Raw genomic sequence first — 15,709 nt, 5'->3', positions numbered from 1 at the left:
AGTCTCAAAAAAAAAAAATTGTTGAGAAATGCCACAGATATTGAAGTCATCCTTAAGATGAGATGATTTATTATTCTAGCATGTGTTGAAAGGATAAACTGGGCAAACATGTCAGATATTTGAACAGATCAGGGGAAAGTGTGTCTTGAAAATGCCCTCCCAGAGCTGGAGAGCCGGGGCCAGGATGTCACCGAGAGCCACCGCGTGTCATCCTTTCAAGGGGCTTTCCCATACCTGGGGCCTGATGCTAGCTTGAGGAAGCTGAGTCCCCGGGGGCATTTGCAGCCTGTGTACACCTAGAAATTAAAGATAGTGTCTGGTTCCTGTTCTTTTAGCTGAGTCAAAGGCAGAGTTGGTGCCTGATGATTTACTTTAATTTCTCACAACATGGGGGCTGATGCAGTCCCTGCTACAATGACATGATCTCCAGCTGATAGGGGAGAGGGCAGGAGGCAGGGACTCAGGCTCTGGAAAGTAGCACTTTAGTGGGAGACAATAAGCAAGAGTAGCTATCATTTTAAAGTCCAAATTGCTCAGCTCTGGAAGGTTCTGTCAGGGCAGGAGGCCGAGGAAGGTTGAAAGCAGGAATTGTTTTACTTTCTTGGGCATGGTAGCAGATTGAATACCAACAATAGCACGCGCACTTAAATCATTCCATTGGGCTGGAGATGTTTTAGCCCAAGGTCACTTATTTTCAGTTTGAAGTAAAATGATCTAAGTTGTTGCCTTAACATTTTCAGATGCATTTTTGAGTTGAACTTTGGCCATGCTGTCAGGCAGGTGCTTGGAGAAATGTTGTTAGCTTTGGAAACTGCTCCTTCTGCAAGGACCTGCATGGCCTGGAGAGGTTAACCCATTTCCCAAGGCTCCTCTTTGGGCCGGGAGACCTCGGTGCCCCTCTGACCTGCTTTTGTCCTGGTTCCTAGTTCGAGCCCACAGAAGTCTTTCACCTTTGCTTTTCTGAAGGACTTTCAAAAGTCTGGAAAAAAACAACAAACAAAACCCAAACACACACACGTGGGGTCAGATTTCTGCATTTAGACGCTGCTTTGACTACAATAATGTCTATTCCTTAGAAATGTGCCACTGCCTTTTATTTTCAATAGTCATGGCCAACTTTAACACGAGGAGATTTGGTGTCTGAAATACTGAATGTTTTCAGGTTGTGATGGTCTCAGCCCAAGAGTGATGGGAGCAGGCCCAGAAGAAGGGGTACTCATGGGCGTGACTCCCTGGCTCACTCTGCACCCCTTGGGAATAAACTTCCATCTTTGTTGGGGACTCCACAAGCAAATGGAAGGTGGTAAAGTTTGAGCCTCCTGTAAAACTATTCTTCCCTCTCCTGGGTGAGACAGGCCTGGAGGGAGGAACTGCTTCATTGCTGAGTTACACAGCACACACTTGCTGTGCGTCCTGAGCTGAGCTGAGCTATGTAAGATCAAGAGCAGAATGGGCTTTGTTCTTGGCTATTGGGAGCTCCATGCAGAGATATGGAACCCCAGAGGCCTCAGATGCAGATTGAAGAGGATTTAACCAAGGCCTGCGACTTTCTGGGGACATCTCTTGCCGGGCTCAGCTATCTGGTGGGCGCTAGGTATGTATTCACTCCAAGAGTGGTACCGAGAACGTCCCCTTTAGGCCCAAAGGTGAACTTTGAAATGAACTTCCAAAATATATATGTTTAATGTGTAACAACCAGCTCTCGGGGTGGGGGAGAAGCCCTGATTTTGTATTGTTTGCCAATTTCTGTGGCATAAATACTCACCACGGCTGACTCGAAGCTAGCAACATCATGTCAACCGGCTTGCAAAATTTCTGAAAATTAACAATGGGCTTTTGCAAGTAAAGTCTAGCTGCAGCTCACTACTGGCTCTAGCCCAGCACGGTACTACCGAAACTGACCTGAAGACACAGAGCTTTGGAGTCGACAGACCTGGAGAGGACTCCAGGCGCTTTCTAATTCTCCTCTCTGTGTTTCATCAGACTCGTGAATAAAACCCACCTGCATGTGGGAGACATTTTAATGGCGGCACAGACTCCCTTCACTGAAGATAAAGTAGTATTTCTTGGTACAGTGGAAGGGAAAGAGGAAAGTGAGATTCCACCACACACGTCTTTGTGAAGCACTTTCTGTGTATCAGAGTCTGCGCGAGGAGCTGGGAGAGATTCAGGAGGAATATGACCTGCCCTTGTGGAGCTCCCAGTCTGAGTGGAGAGACAGACAGGGCAACCAGTAACTGCAGAACAGAGCAACGTGGAAAATGCCCTATAGTATTTGATCTAACAAAGAATTGAGGGAGGGCAAAGGAGAAACGATCAATTCAGATTTATGGAATTGGAAAAAGGTATCGTGTGTTTGATGAATGGATGTAAGTCTTCCAGCGGAAGGTCAGATGTGTAGCAGGAGTTCCCTAAACATTGATTCCCATCTAGGGTGCTTTCCACTCTAAGAATTCTGTGTCCTAGTACCAGTGTGCAAAGAAAACTGAGTAGATGCTAGATGAGCTGTGCCTACAATTATCTGCAAAATGAAAGCTAAAAAGCCGAAGGCCTATTTGTAGCTGAATTACCAAATGCTGAGAGGATCTGCCTGGCAGGATCTGGGTTGGCTGTCCTTGCTGCCCGGAAACACTGCACAGTTTTCTGCTATCCATTTCACTGGAGCTGGGGGCTGTGGCACTCCAATCACAGGTACTAGGGGGCTGGGGGAGGTGTTGAGATGGGGAGAACATAGTGGGGGTGGTTATCTCTCCAGGAAAGATCCAGAACACAGTGGCATTTTCAGTACCGGCTTCTGCAGTCTTTGCAGATGTGCTTCCTGCATTCCAGTGCCCTCCTGAAGGGAGGATTGGAGAACGGGCTCCAGTAGGAGGATGCAGACATCACACAGATTGGCAAGGCCCGCTCTCCTATTTATGGAGGAGAGAGTGTGCTGTGGAGCCTGGTGGCTGAGAACTTGTTCCTAGGTTGTGCAAGGGGGTGGGGGAAGGAGAGAGGAAAGGGAAACATCTGATTGTTTGAGCCCAAGCCCAGGACCACCAAGTGAAGCCCGACCCCCGAAAGGCAGCGTGAGCCTTCCTTGAGATTTAGGGGAGCGCTTGCAGCTTGCACCCTGGGAATTCTCCTCAACCCTCCCACATATCAAGGAAGATGCCTGGCAATGTGTGTTTGCCTGCCTGACTGTCTGCTGCCTGGGAGAGGCTCCCGCTCCAGCAACTCTGCCAGAATCTGGAGCCCTGTATGGGTGTGTGGGAGTGGGGCAGGGAGGGGATGCTGGGGAGGGTCTTTGCTGCTCTCACTGGCCGGAGGGGGAGCATCTGTTTGGGGATGAGAAGCAGAGTGAGAAGGTACTTGGGCTATTAGCTGGTTCATCCAGCTCACTCACTCTGAGGGGGCCAGGAAGCGATGATTTGTAAGTTCTTTGTGTGTGTGTGTGTGTGTGTGTGTGTGTGTGTGAGAGAGAGAGAGGAGAGAGAGGGAGAGAGAGAAGTCATGAGAAAGCAACTTGGAGTAAATAGGCAATACTTGTCCTTAGCAATGATTGCCCTAATCCAAAGTAATTTAAATTATTTTACAAATGTATTTATTTGTCAAATAAATGTATAAGTATAATTACGTATAATTGGATTGTTGGTTTTGTTGATGGTTTGTTTGAGGGATTATTGAACAATGAAAACGCTTGCTGGAATAATCAGGCGCTCCCTCCCCATTTTACCCAAAAAACAACAAGAAAAAAATCTTTAGAGAAAAATGTTCTGTCTCCCCATTTTTTCCTACTCGTCCATTACCTCTCACCACTGCAATGACTCTCTCTCCTTCCCTTTGATCCCCTTGTCAGTTCACTCTGTTTAACCGTTCATTCACTCACTCATTCATTCAATCAATCAGTCAACCAATTAGTCAGTCAACAGACATATCTCAGGCACACGTGCCAGGCATTAGTATCTACGGGTGGAGGCTGTTAAAGAAGCTGATTTTCATTTTCATTTAGTCTCAGAGTTTCCGAACAGTTCATTTCACTCCCAAAAGGAGTGCACTTACACTCTTCTCTCAGTGAAAATGTCTGATTATCTGAGCCAGCAAAGGCAGCTGGGATGCCCTGGAGGATTCCTGCATCCTGCCAGGCTTGGCCAAGATGACACCAGGGGCTCTCGCCGATGCTGAGATTCCATGGTTTTGTTGTTATAATTTTTAACGTAATTGAATAGACACGAAGGAAGGACTGTGGTCCCTAAATTAGATTTTTCCCCTTAACTCCCAAGTGATCGATTCCAGTGAAGTCAAGGCCAGACGGGCTCCCCAACTCACGCTGAGCTCTGCCTTCTCTCCAGTGTTTGATTACCTGAGAGCTGTCTAGATTGAGCTGAAGGAATTCAGAAAAGGGCAGTATGAATTCTCCAGCGTGGAGGCCGACTTTGTGGAGAGGAGGCAGGGCCTATGTCGATGCTGCTCGCTCTATTTTCAGGGCTTGGCAGCATTCATCCTCAAAAAGGCTACGGAGGCCGGGCACAGTGGCTCACGCCTGTAATCCCAGCACTTTGGGAGGCTGAGGCAGGTGGATCACGAGATGAGGAGATTGAGACCATCCTGGCTAACACGGTGAAACCCTGTCTCTATTAAAAATACAAAAAATTAGCCGGGCGTGGTGGCGGACGCCTGTAGTCTCAGCTACTCCGGAGGCTGAGGCAGGAGAATGGCGTGAACCCGGGAGGCAGAGCTTGCAGTGAGCCGAGATCCGGCCACTGCACTGCAGCCTGGGCGACAGAGCGAGACTCTGCCTAAAAAAAAAAAAGGGGGGGGGCTAGGGGTCCTCACTCAGAATTAAAGGTAATGATTAAAAATTATGGACAGCACAGGCCGGGTGTGGTGGCTCACGCCTCTAAGCACCTTGGGAGGCCAAGGCGGACGGATCACGAGGTCAGGAGTTCGAGATCAGCCTGGTCAATATGGTGAAACCCCGTCTCTATTAAAAATACAAAAATTAGCCGGGCATGTGGTGTGCGCCTGTAATCCCAGCTACTTGGGAGGCTGAGGCAGAAGAATCACTTGAATCCGGGAGGCAGAGGATGCAGTGAGCCGAGATTGCACCACTGCACTCCAGCCTGGAGGACAGAGCGAGATTCCATCTCAAAAAAAAAAAAAAAAAAAAAGATAGAAAAGAAAAGAAAATTATGCACAGGACAAAAAGGCAGAAATCAAGCACAAGACTATTTTCTCATTGGAGATCTGGCAGCCTCTCTAAGTCACACCCGGCAGAAGAAAGCCGAGTTTCACTTCAGGCCACATCAGTTCTCCCTAACAAGCGGATTTTGGCATCCCCACGAGGCGTGTCTGCACTCTGGGAACCTGCCAGAGTGAGCTCCATGCTGGCTACCCTGATGACATGAGCCCTCTGTGTGCTGCCCCGGCTGCACTGGGTGCTGGGGAAAGCCTGCATTTTGGGTATGCCTAGGGCCAGGGTTCAGACCGTTATCTCCCTGCAGCCTTGCATGCCTTCCCTTGCCTGGTTACCGTTCTCATCAGAAAAAGCAGGATTCTTGCTCTAAGTCCTGGTGATTTACATGGAGAATAATAAGTTCTGGCTTAATCATACCTCCAAGGAAGAAGAAATTCTCCGCCGAGCCCACCCTTCTCTTGACTTCTGTTCAGAAATCAAGTATTAATATAAATCAAGGCTCTCCCCCTCCTCCCATGCCAGAGGCTGTTCTGCAAAGCTGCCATTCATAGGGAGAACTGGCAATGAAGTGTCTGTCAAAAGGACTGTTTTTACAATCGGGACCTGCCTGTAGTGGTGATGAGGTAATTTCTTCTTAAGCTTCTGGTATCCAAGGAGAGAAAAAGAACAGCAAAACAAGTTCTGTTAATAAAGGTGTGAGAGTCTTTGGGTGTTTGCTGTTATTAAAGAGACCTTAAGGAAGGCTGCTTCTGAGCTAAAAGCAAACTTTTGTCAAAGATTCATTTTAGAAGGTTCAAAAGACACCAGAGAGAGAGAGAACAAGAGGCAGGAAGAGGCAGGCACAGAGAGGGGGGATGAGAGGAAGAGAGGGAGCAGGCAGGAGAGCCACGCTGTGCTGGGAGTCACGCATGCGGGCTTGGGCACTTTGATCACTGAAACAATGTTTTCTATTAAGGTTGGTGCAATGGAAGAGAGAAATCTCTCAATTTTTTTTTTTTAAGATGTGCTTTTGCTGCTGCTGCTCTGTTCGCTTAGAATGCTCTTTTCTGCCCATCTTTAGCCCATCTTTTCTAAATGGCTCAGTTCAAATGGCCCCTCCTCCGTGAAGCCTTCTTTGATATCTCCAGTGAGATACATAATTATTTTACCTTCTGTAGGTCAATAGTAGCTTTTTCTTTAAAAATTTTTTATTTTTATTTTATTTTATTTTATTTATTTATTTATTTTTGACACAGAATTTTGCCCTCCTCATCCAGGCTGGAGTGCAATGGTGCGATCTTGGCTCACTGCAACCTCTGCCTGGCAGGTTCAAGAATTGTCCCTGCTTCAGCCTCCCAAGTAGCTGGGATTACAGGTGCCCACCACCACGCCCAACTAATTTTTGTATTTTTTTTTTTTTTTTGTAGGGACGGGGTTTCACCATGTTGGCCAGGCTGGTCTCGAACTCCTGACCTCATGTGATTCACCTGCCTTGGCCTTCCAAAGTTCTGGGATTATGGGCGTGAGCCACCGCACCCGGCCTAGTTTTACTTTTTGAGACAGTCTCTCTCTGTCACCTAGGCTGGAGTACAGTGGTGTGATCTTGGCTCACTGCAACCTCTGCCTCCCAGGCTCAGGTGATTCTCACGCCTCAGCCTCCCGAGTAGCTGGGACTATAGGCACGTGCCACTGTATTTTTGTATTTTTAGTAGAGACAGGATTTCACCATGATGGCCAGGCTGGTCTTGAACTCCTGACCTCAAGTGATCCATCTGCCTTGGCCTCCCAAAGTGCTGAGATTACAGGCATGAGCCACCATGCCTGGCCAAAAATTTTTATTTTTAATCGTGGTAAAATACACGTAAGATAAAATTTACCATCTTCAATGTTTCTACGTGCACAGTTCAGCAGTGTTAAGTGTATCCACATTGTTGTGCAACCACTCTCCAGAACTTTCTCATCTTGCAAAACTGAAACTTTATCCATTAAAAACAACTCTCTATTTCCCAATCCCCCAGTCCCCGCAACTACCATGTTATTTTCCGTCTCTTGACTACTCTAGGTACCTGGTAAGTGAAGTCATACAATAGTAGTCTTTTTGTGACTGGTTTATTGCACTTAGTATGATGTCCTCAAGGTTTACCCATGTCATAGCATGTGTCAAAATTTCTGTCCTTTTCAAGGAATAGTAATTTAATTTTTTTTTTTTTTTTTTTTTTTTGAGACGGAGTCTCGCTCTGTCGCCCAGGCTGGAGTGCAGTGGCCGGATCTCAGCTCACTGCAAGCTCCGCCTCCCGGGTTCACGCCATTCTCCTGCCTCAGCCTCCCGAGTAGCTGGGACTACAGGCGCCCACAACCGCGCCCGGCTAATTTTTTGTATTTTTAGTAGAGACGGGGTTTCACCGTGGTCTCGATCTCCTGACCTTGTGATCCGCCCGCCTCGGCCTCCCAAAGTGCTGGGATTACAGGCGTGAGCCACCGCGCCCGGCCAATTTAATTTTTAAATGGCATTTATAACATGCTGTCTTATTTTTAAGCTATGTGTGCATATTATATCTCCCCTGTGGAATTTGAAATTCTGAGTTTCTCTCCCTTTGGAGTACCTATAGCCCAGTGCTTGGCAGGGAGTTTGTGCTAAAGAACATTAGTTGAGAAGATCAAAAGACCAATGCTACCCTATTGCCTTGAGTGGGCACTCCTAGACCTCTCCCTCCCTCCATACCATACCCCCAAAAGGCTCAACAGCAATTTTGTTTGTTTGTTTGTTTGTTTTCTTACAGACAGGGTCTCTGTCACCCAAGCTGTAATGTAGTGGCGTGATCATAGCTCACAGCAACCTTGAACTCTTGGGCTCAAGCAATCTTCCCACCTCAGCCTCCTGAAGTGCTGGAACTACGGGTGTGCACCACCACACCCAGCTAATTTTTAAAATTTTTTGAGAGATGGGGTCTTGCTATGTTGGCCACACTGGTCTCAAACTCCTGGCCTCAAGCAATCTTCCTGCCTCAGCCTCTCTAAGTACTGGGATTATAGGCATGAGCCACCATGCCTGGCCTCTATGGCAATTCAACCTAGTCCATGTTGTCAAGGAGCGATGAGCAGAAAGGGATTGGTATCAGCAATTTTAGCCTTGTCTTAGCCTTGAACCATACCCTCATCTTCTCCTGACTTGAGCCTCTGCTTCCTTTTGGGAAACACCTTTGAAACACCTTTCCTGAAACAGGAAAGCTGACCAAATCTTAAAAGAACAGAAAGTTGGGACAGAAAGAGTGAGGAGTGCAGGAGACAAGTCATGCAAGAATGGAAGCTGGTATTTAGATTTGTTATCCGGTTAACTTTCTGGGTGTGTGTGTCATCCTTGTTAACAGGCATCTTCTGATAAAGGTGGGGTTGGTAATGGGGTGGGGGGCAGGGGACTGTGGAAGTCTTGCTATTAATCATACTAAACATCTTTTCTCAGTTTCTTCCCCAAGTCGTCCCTATGGAAGATTTGCCTATTATGCAACTCAGAAACAATAAGGGAAGCCTTGCTAAAATGTGGCTTAGGATCTTGGAGAACTAACTGTAACTTTATGCTTGGTCTGTAATAGCTATTTTTGGAGTTACTTTAGTTAGCTTGGCTCCTAACCCTGCCCTTTCCCTTTGTTCTCCCACAACCATTTGTAAGAGAGGATCATGAAATTAATACAGGCGTTGAGTCAAGCAGTCTGTGTTCCACTGGCAGTGTGACCTGGGGCAGGCCATTTCACCTCACTGAGCCTTAGTTTCCTCACCTGTAAAATGTGAAAAATATCACCTTCCTTACCAGGCTTTTCTGAGGATTTAATGACATCATGTTCCGTTCCCAGTATGGTGTCTGAAACACTGAGTGGATAATACCCAGGAGCTTCTTCCTCTTCTCCTCCTAAGTTGACTTGATGCCCCCCTGCTGAAGACGGTGGCTGAACTGACTCAGTTTGGATCCAGGATTCCTGGCTTTGTCTCTTCCCTAGTTGCCCGCCACACCCATGGGCACCCTTAGGTAGTTTATCCTTTTGGGACAACTGGACTCATTAGAGAAGGGTATTCTGGGGTGGAATAAAGCCCTCTTCAGTCCCCACGGAGCCTTTTTGAAAGATGAAGTTCTCAAAACCACAAGAGAATTCACAGAAGAGCACACCACCCACAGTTAGATTTCCCTCTCAAGTGCTTTATCTCCACGTGGGGCAGATGGCTCTTTGTCTGCATATGTTATTGGAGCTTTTGGAGTCCAACATTCAGAAGAGCTCTAATTTTTGGATTCATATCAGTTTATTAGAGAAGCCTAGTTCTGAGGATTGGCAAATGGGTAGGTGCTCAGACATCCCAGAACAAGCCGAGCCATGACAGAAGTTTCGGGAATGATCTCACAGAGTCGGTGCCTTCATGGACCCAGTGGGCCTAAATCCAATAGGCTGGATTTGTCACTTTCCCTTATTCCCTTATCAAACTCTTCCCTTTTGGACATCAGAGAAGGAAAGTGCTTCCTGCAAGGGGGCAATTTGCAAAGCTTCATGGAAGTGGCATTTGAGTGTGGCCTTAAAGGATGTGTAGGATTGGAAACCACAGATATTTAGAGGAAGACTTTCCTGGCAGAAGGAACAGCACCAGCAAAACACAGAAGTGGAAATTAGTAGCAGCATTAATGGAGAATAATTTGGGGAATAAGATACACAAATGGAATAATAAAAATAGCGTTGATTAAACATTGTGGGAGTCATTCTGTAAGATGGCCCCTGGTGATCTCTGCCTCCTGTTCTTCATGCCTTATGTAACCCCTCTCCTTGAGTGTGGTCTGGAATTACTGATTCACTTTCAATGCATACAATGTATCAGAAGTAATGGGATATTCCTTCTGAGAATAGATTTTAAAAAAAGAGTGTGACTTCCTTCCTGGCATTTTCGCTTGCTCTCTCTTGAATTGTGTGCTCCAAACAAAGCCAGCTGCCATGTTGTGAGGAAGCCCTGTGTGGAGGACAACATGGTGAGGACGGAGGCCTGCCAGCATCCATGTGGTGAGCTTAGATGCACCCCTTCCCAGTTCCAGCCAAGCCTTCAAATGGGACCACTTGACCAGTTGCTTGACTACAATCTCATGAGAGACTTTGAACCAGAAGCTGAGCTGTGTCCAGATTCCTGACCCATATGAATAATGTGAGACAACTGCTTGTTGTTTAAATCACTAAGTTTGGGGGTAACATGTTTGCAGCAATAGATAACTAACATAAGCACTTAACTATAACGTGCCAGACACTGCAACAGGTCCTTCATAGATCTGATATTTAATCAACAATATTAGGTGGGTATTACTATCCCTTTTTTTTTTCAATTGAGAAAACTAAGGTTTAGGCATCTGCCTAATTCCTATTACTATCTAGAAAGTGAAGGATCTGAGATATGAACCTAGGTAGTCTTATTCCTGGGTATATGCCCTGAACATGGACTGTCTACATTCTATAAGCAGTGCCCGTGGTTACAGTTTGGTCCACTCCTGCTGCCCCCTGTGTTGCCCCGCCCCACCTTCCCTGAAGTCGCCAGCCACCCAGCCCTCATGTCTCAGCAGAGCCTGAAAGGAGCCCTGGGAGTGTTTTGAGCAGAGTCTCACTCTCCATGCTCAGTTGCCTTAGCCAGGCTGTGCCACCTAAATCCAGCTCCGTGCCTCCATGGACAGCTGTGGCCTGGCCCCTAGGAACCCAGCCTCTTGTCCTCGCCTACCTGCCACCCCTTACCCTTGGCACTTTCTGGGGTCTTAGAAGCCTGGGATAGTGGTATAACCCTCGGGTAGGGTAACAGTACCCTTTCTCTGACCCTGGGCTGAAGGTTACTTCCTTGGAGGCCATATCATCTCTTTTAGGACCCCCAAAATACAAATTTTCCATGGATTTAAATCATGGGGCTGGGGGAACCCAAAGGGTCCTGCTCCCACTCTAGCGGGCAGAGAACCCTAACCCTGTGGATCTCTCCCTGGTCTGCCCAGCCTTACTCTGCTTCCTCCACAGTGTCACTGGATAGTGGTTTGTTTCAGGGTATTCCCGGGAGACTTAAGCTTGCCGCTGCCCCTCAGTGAGAGAGATCAGTCACGTGAGAGATCCCCTCTTGGGCCTTTGCAGGGAGGCAGGGGTGGACATGTGTGGGATGCTACGTGCTCAGTCCTGGGAGACCATGGAATTCCTTCAGATCACAATATCTATTGGCAATGTCATCAAGACCTTTGGCACATTGGCTGAGTCTCAAGAGGTCTATAAATGAATGATTATCTCTGGCTAATATTAAAAACAAAGAAACATACTAATTAAACAGAACTTGAAGAGTTAGAACTGATCCTTCCATCTCTGTTCTCTGTTAACCCTTGGAGGGAATGAGCAGTGCCCTATGGCACAGAATGAGCTTACAATGGGCGGATCAAGGTCCCAAGGCAAGCTTTCCCTGGTGGCAGAACTGGGCACTTGTCCCAGCTCCACCACCTGCTGTCTGGATACTCCTGGGAGGTTCACCTCACTCCCTGAACCTGCTTCCTTTTATATTAAACAGGAGCCTGGAGCAAGTCACCGCCAAGGTCCTTGCAATCTTGACGTTGCGGTTTTATGGGACTTTGTTTAATAATTGTTTCTAGGGCTGGCCGATGGGCAGGGTACTCCCCTTTCTGTTCTGATCCTCTCCTCTGCTCACAGGCTCCCCGATCCCTCTGCCCCTTCTGGAACCAGTGTTGCTTTATCTGAGCCACGGTTTCACATAGAAGTGCTCTGTGAGTCAGAGGCGGAAGCACTCAAGGCCCAGGAACAAAGTTTTGGGTAAAGGAGCAACATCTGGCTTCCCGAATCATTCTCAACAAGCCAGGAGTTTTCTTTCAGAGGCACATACAATGTACCAGTCTCTAAACACCTGCAGCAGCCCTCCTAACGCCCACTGGGAGGTGGGGAACGGGGTGGCACAGTGACCGACCTTTAGCCAACTCCCGCCTTCTAGGAATCAGGTGCCACGCTGGGGACGATCCTATGTGTAGACTCCATTTTATAGAGACGGGAAGTCAGAAAATGCTAGAATCAATACTTAAAACTCAGCTTTTTGATTCCCAAGTTCATGAGAGAAGACATTATTTCATTAATTCACTCCCCACATATTTATTAAAGGAGTCTCAGTGGATCATCTGAGTTGGCTTCAGGGTGGTTTATGAAGCAGAGAAGAAAAATGCTTTACTAAGTCACATGGCTAGAGAATGCATTTGACTTGCATTATACATTTAGACACCTTTCTCTGGTAGGACTGACTCAAAGCCCATTTAAAATAAATTCAAGGCCGGGTGTGGTAGCTCATGCCTGTAATCCTAGCATTTTGAGAGGCCAAGGCAGGAAGATAGCTCGAGTCCAGGAGTTTGAGACTAGCCTGGACAACATAGTCAGACCTCCATCTACAAAAAATAAAATAAAATAAAATTAGCTGGGTGTTGTGGCAGGTACCTGTGGTCTCAGCTACTCAGAGGGCTGAGGCAGGAAGATCACATGAGTCTGAGAGGTCGAGGCTGCAGTGAGCCTTGATTGCACCACTGCACTCCAGCCTGGGCAACAGAGCAAGACCCATTTTGAAAAATCAAAACTAAAAATAATAACATAAATTCAAGAAAATGACAGTTGGGTTACTCTGTCTTCCTCTGGTTTCTAACAGGACTTCTCCTATTCCAATGGATGTTCTTTGGCCTCCAAAACAGCAGCCCCACCTGGTATTGAAGGGCCGGTGTATAAACAACCTTCCTTCTATCTTATCCTGGCTGGCTTTATCAGATTTCACTCACTCCCTGGAGCCCCTTGCAAGGACTGGGCTGGGACTGCAGGGCTGAGCAGGAACCGGCTTCTCTATCAATTTCAGGGAAGGGCCTTCTAAACTCCACTCTGCTCCATACCCTCCAGCTAGAAACCCAATCTCCTGCCTTTGGGGAATTTGGCCCCAGTAGGGGCTCAGTGTCTTTTCCACAAGCACTTTTCCTATGGCCTTTAGGGGGGCACATGACTTTGAGGAAACCAGACAGCTGGGGGGACATGAGAATCAGGGCCGGTGCTTGCAGGAAAGAAAGCAAACGCTCTGAATGTGAGCCAGATGGCAGGTCCCCCACGCAAGGCAGGGGACTCAAGAACGCTTCCTTTCATGCTAGCAGTACTAGCTGCTCCTACCTTCATGAAATGCATTTTTGAAAGCAGAACAAATGATTGTTCAATTCGAGAAGCCCACAGCCCTTAATACTCATAGTATTTTCACCATCACCTTAGCCCCTGGTCAGCTGGAAGAGCAGCAGGGGAGGGGAAGCACCACTTTGGTTTCTACCTCCCAGCTGGGGCAGGTGCAAGGCGGCACACTCCATCAGCTCCTTGCCCAGAAGGGCAAAATGATGTCTCCTTTCTCCCTTTCTTCCTTTTTCCCTCTCTCCCTCCCTCCTTCCTCCTTCCCTCTTTTCTTTCCTCCCTTCCAACATTTTTTGAGTGAGGATCTTCTGCCAGACATTGTACAAAATTTGGGGAATCCAAGGTGCAGAGAGGAGGCCTGGCTCTGCCCTCCTGGCCCTTCCAGTCCAGCGGGGAGGAGAGGCCTCCTGCCAAGACATAGCAGCTGAGAGGAATGCTACAAAGAGTTCCTGGGTCCTGCAGGGCGGAGTGACTGGAGTGACCGAGGTGACCCGCCTGGGTGGGGTGGGAATAGGACAGGCTGTCCTGGAAAAGCGATGTTTGGGCTTATACCTGAAGGGGCAAACGCAGGATGGAAGTGAGGGCATCCCAGGTGGAGAAGAGGGCCTGGGCAATGGCTGTGAGGGAGAGCCCAGGAAATGGGAAGACCACCAGGGTGGCCCAGGGCAGAGAGGTCAGGTGACCAGGCAGGAGACAGGACTGGAGTCAAGTTCGTGTTTATGCTGGGAGCCTGGGGAAGCCGGCGAGAGACTGGAGCGGGAGTGGCCTTCAGGGCACACTGGACGGTCTTGGGGCGCCCAGTACCTTGCAAGTGATGGGCTGAGGCCCCTCCGCCCTCCTTGTCAAGCAGTGTCCACGGATAAGGGCGTCCCAGGGGGGCACGTGGGCGAAGAGATGGCGGTGCTGGGGGCAGGGACAGGGACAGAAGGCAGGAGAGTCGCCCTCAGCATCACCTTCTCTCCCCTCCCCACTCCCGAGGCCAAGCGCCCCAGCAGGAGGCTTCCCTGCCCGCCTCGGCCCCGCTTACACCGCAGGTGCTGTGAGTCACCCACCTGCGTGGTGAGTCAGGGGAGGAGGCGGGGAAGGCAGGTGGGCGGCGCGGCAGGGTGCCCGGCTTCGCGGGGAGGGGAGCGCTCCCTCCCCACGTGCCCCTCCCCCAGGAGCGGTTTCCAGAAACCCGTTTGCCCATCCCCGGCAGGAGGCCTCCGCCCGGCTTCTGGCTCCCTCTTCCCTCTCCCCGACCCCCTCCCGGGCTGTCAGCCGACTGCCACCGTCACCATGGCTACGCGGCTCCAGCTCAGTTCCACAGTCAGCAGGAGTCGAGCAGGGGAGGCGGCTGTCTCCTCGGTCTTCCTGCTGCACCGGGTTCTTTGAAAATCAGCTCCCAGCTGCATGCTGCGGATACCAGGCCCAGCCCCTTACCTGGAAGGCTCACCTTGAAAGACGGCAGGATGAGAACCAGGAAACGGGACCACAGGCGTACCAGGGAGGCTTATCTTGCCTGGCTTCCCTTTCTAAGCACGGAAGCACATACCGGTGTGTTGGACATGACCGATGAACCAAGATTTGGTGGAAGGCCACCACTGAGTGACTGGAGGTAGACGTGGAAGGCTTTGGTTGCCATAGGCAACTTGGGGCCAGAGAGACCTGGATTCAAATGCGGCTCTTATCAAAGGGATAAACTGGGACAGACAATTTTGCCTTGCTGGGCCTCAGTCTCCTCATCTGTAAAAGAGGGATCATCCCCCCTTGGTAGATTGAGATGAGGATTAAAGATAATGTATGAAAAATATTTGGCACGTAGCAGGTGCTACCAAATGCTTATTGTTGTTATTACAGAGTTCAGAGCCCTTTGAGATGCTCCACCAGTGTTTGCTGATTTGAGGGTGGCACAAAAGGCAGTTTTCCCCAACACCAATTGAAAGACTCCTTGGAGTGTGAATTTCAAGATGGTGGGGTACAGCAATTCCACCCTCTCGTCCAAAGTCTCATCTCTGCTGGGAGACTATGTGACCCATAACCACACTATAGGAAGATGGTGGAAGGTGAAGGCATGAGCAGAGAAGAGGGAGGTCCAAGCTGAGCGCCTAGGAGCAGGGGTGGCCTACATCGGAGAGGCCAGTTGCTATGGCCCATAGAACCTCGGTAGGTCTCAAGGACTGGAGCATTAGCTGCTGTGGAGGGGAGTAAGGTGAACACAGAGGCATTGTTTAGAAGTCTTTACGAGTATTTACAACAGGCAGATAGACTTGCAGATCTCAAACCCTACCCTCGCCTGCAGGAGAGGAAGTTTATTTTCTAGAGAAATTGGACCAAAAAGACTTGATGCTAATAACACCAGGTTCGGAGGGAGGGGGTGAGT

General features: G+C 48.7%; 1 long non-coding RNA gene across 1 annotated transcript; it reads right to left on the bottom strand.

The window, feature by feature from the left end:
* Window positions 1–14,047: 14,047 nt before the first annotated feature.
* On the bottom strand, window positions 14,048–15,250 carry LOC139355660 (uncharacterized). The gene is made up of 2 exons (XR_011606477.1): window positions 14,400–15,250; window positions 14,048–14,250 (listed from the first exon to the last, which is right to left on the bottom strand). It is a non-coding gene; the product is annotated as an uncharacterized lncRNA (long non-coding RNA).
* Between the last annotated feature and the right edge of the window lie 459 nt (window positions 15,251–15,709).

This window comes from Macaca nemestrina, chromosome 8 (assembly GCF_043159975.1).
Source record: "Macaca nemestrina isolate mMacNem1 chromosome 8, mMacNem.hap1, whole genome shotgun sequence".
In the NCBI taxonomy this organism is placed as follows: Eukaryota; Metazoa; Chordata; class Mammalia; order Primates; family Cercopithecidae; genus Macaca; species Macaca nemestrina.
This window is presented reverse-complemented; position numbering and strand designations above follow the sequence as displayed.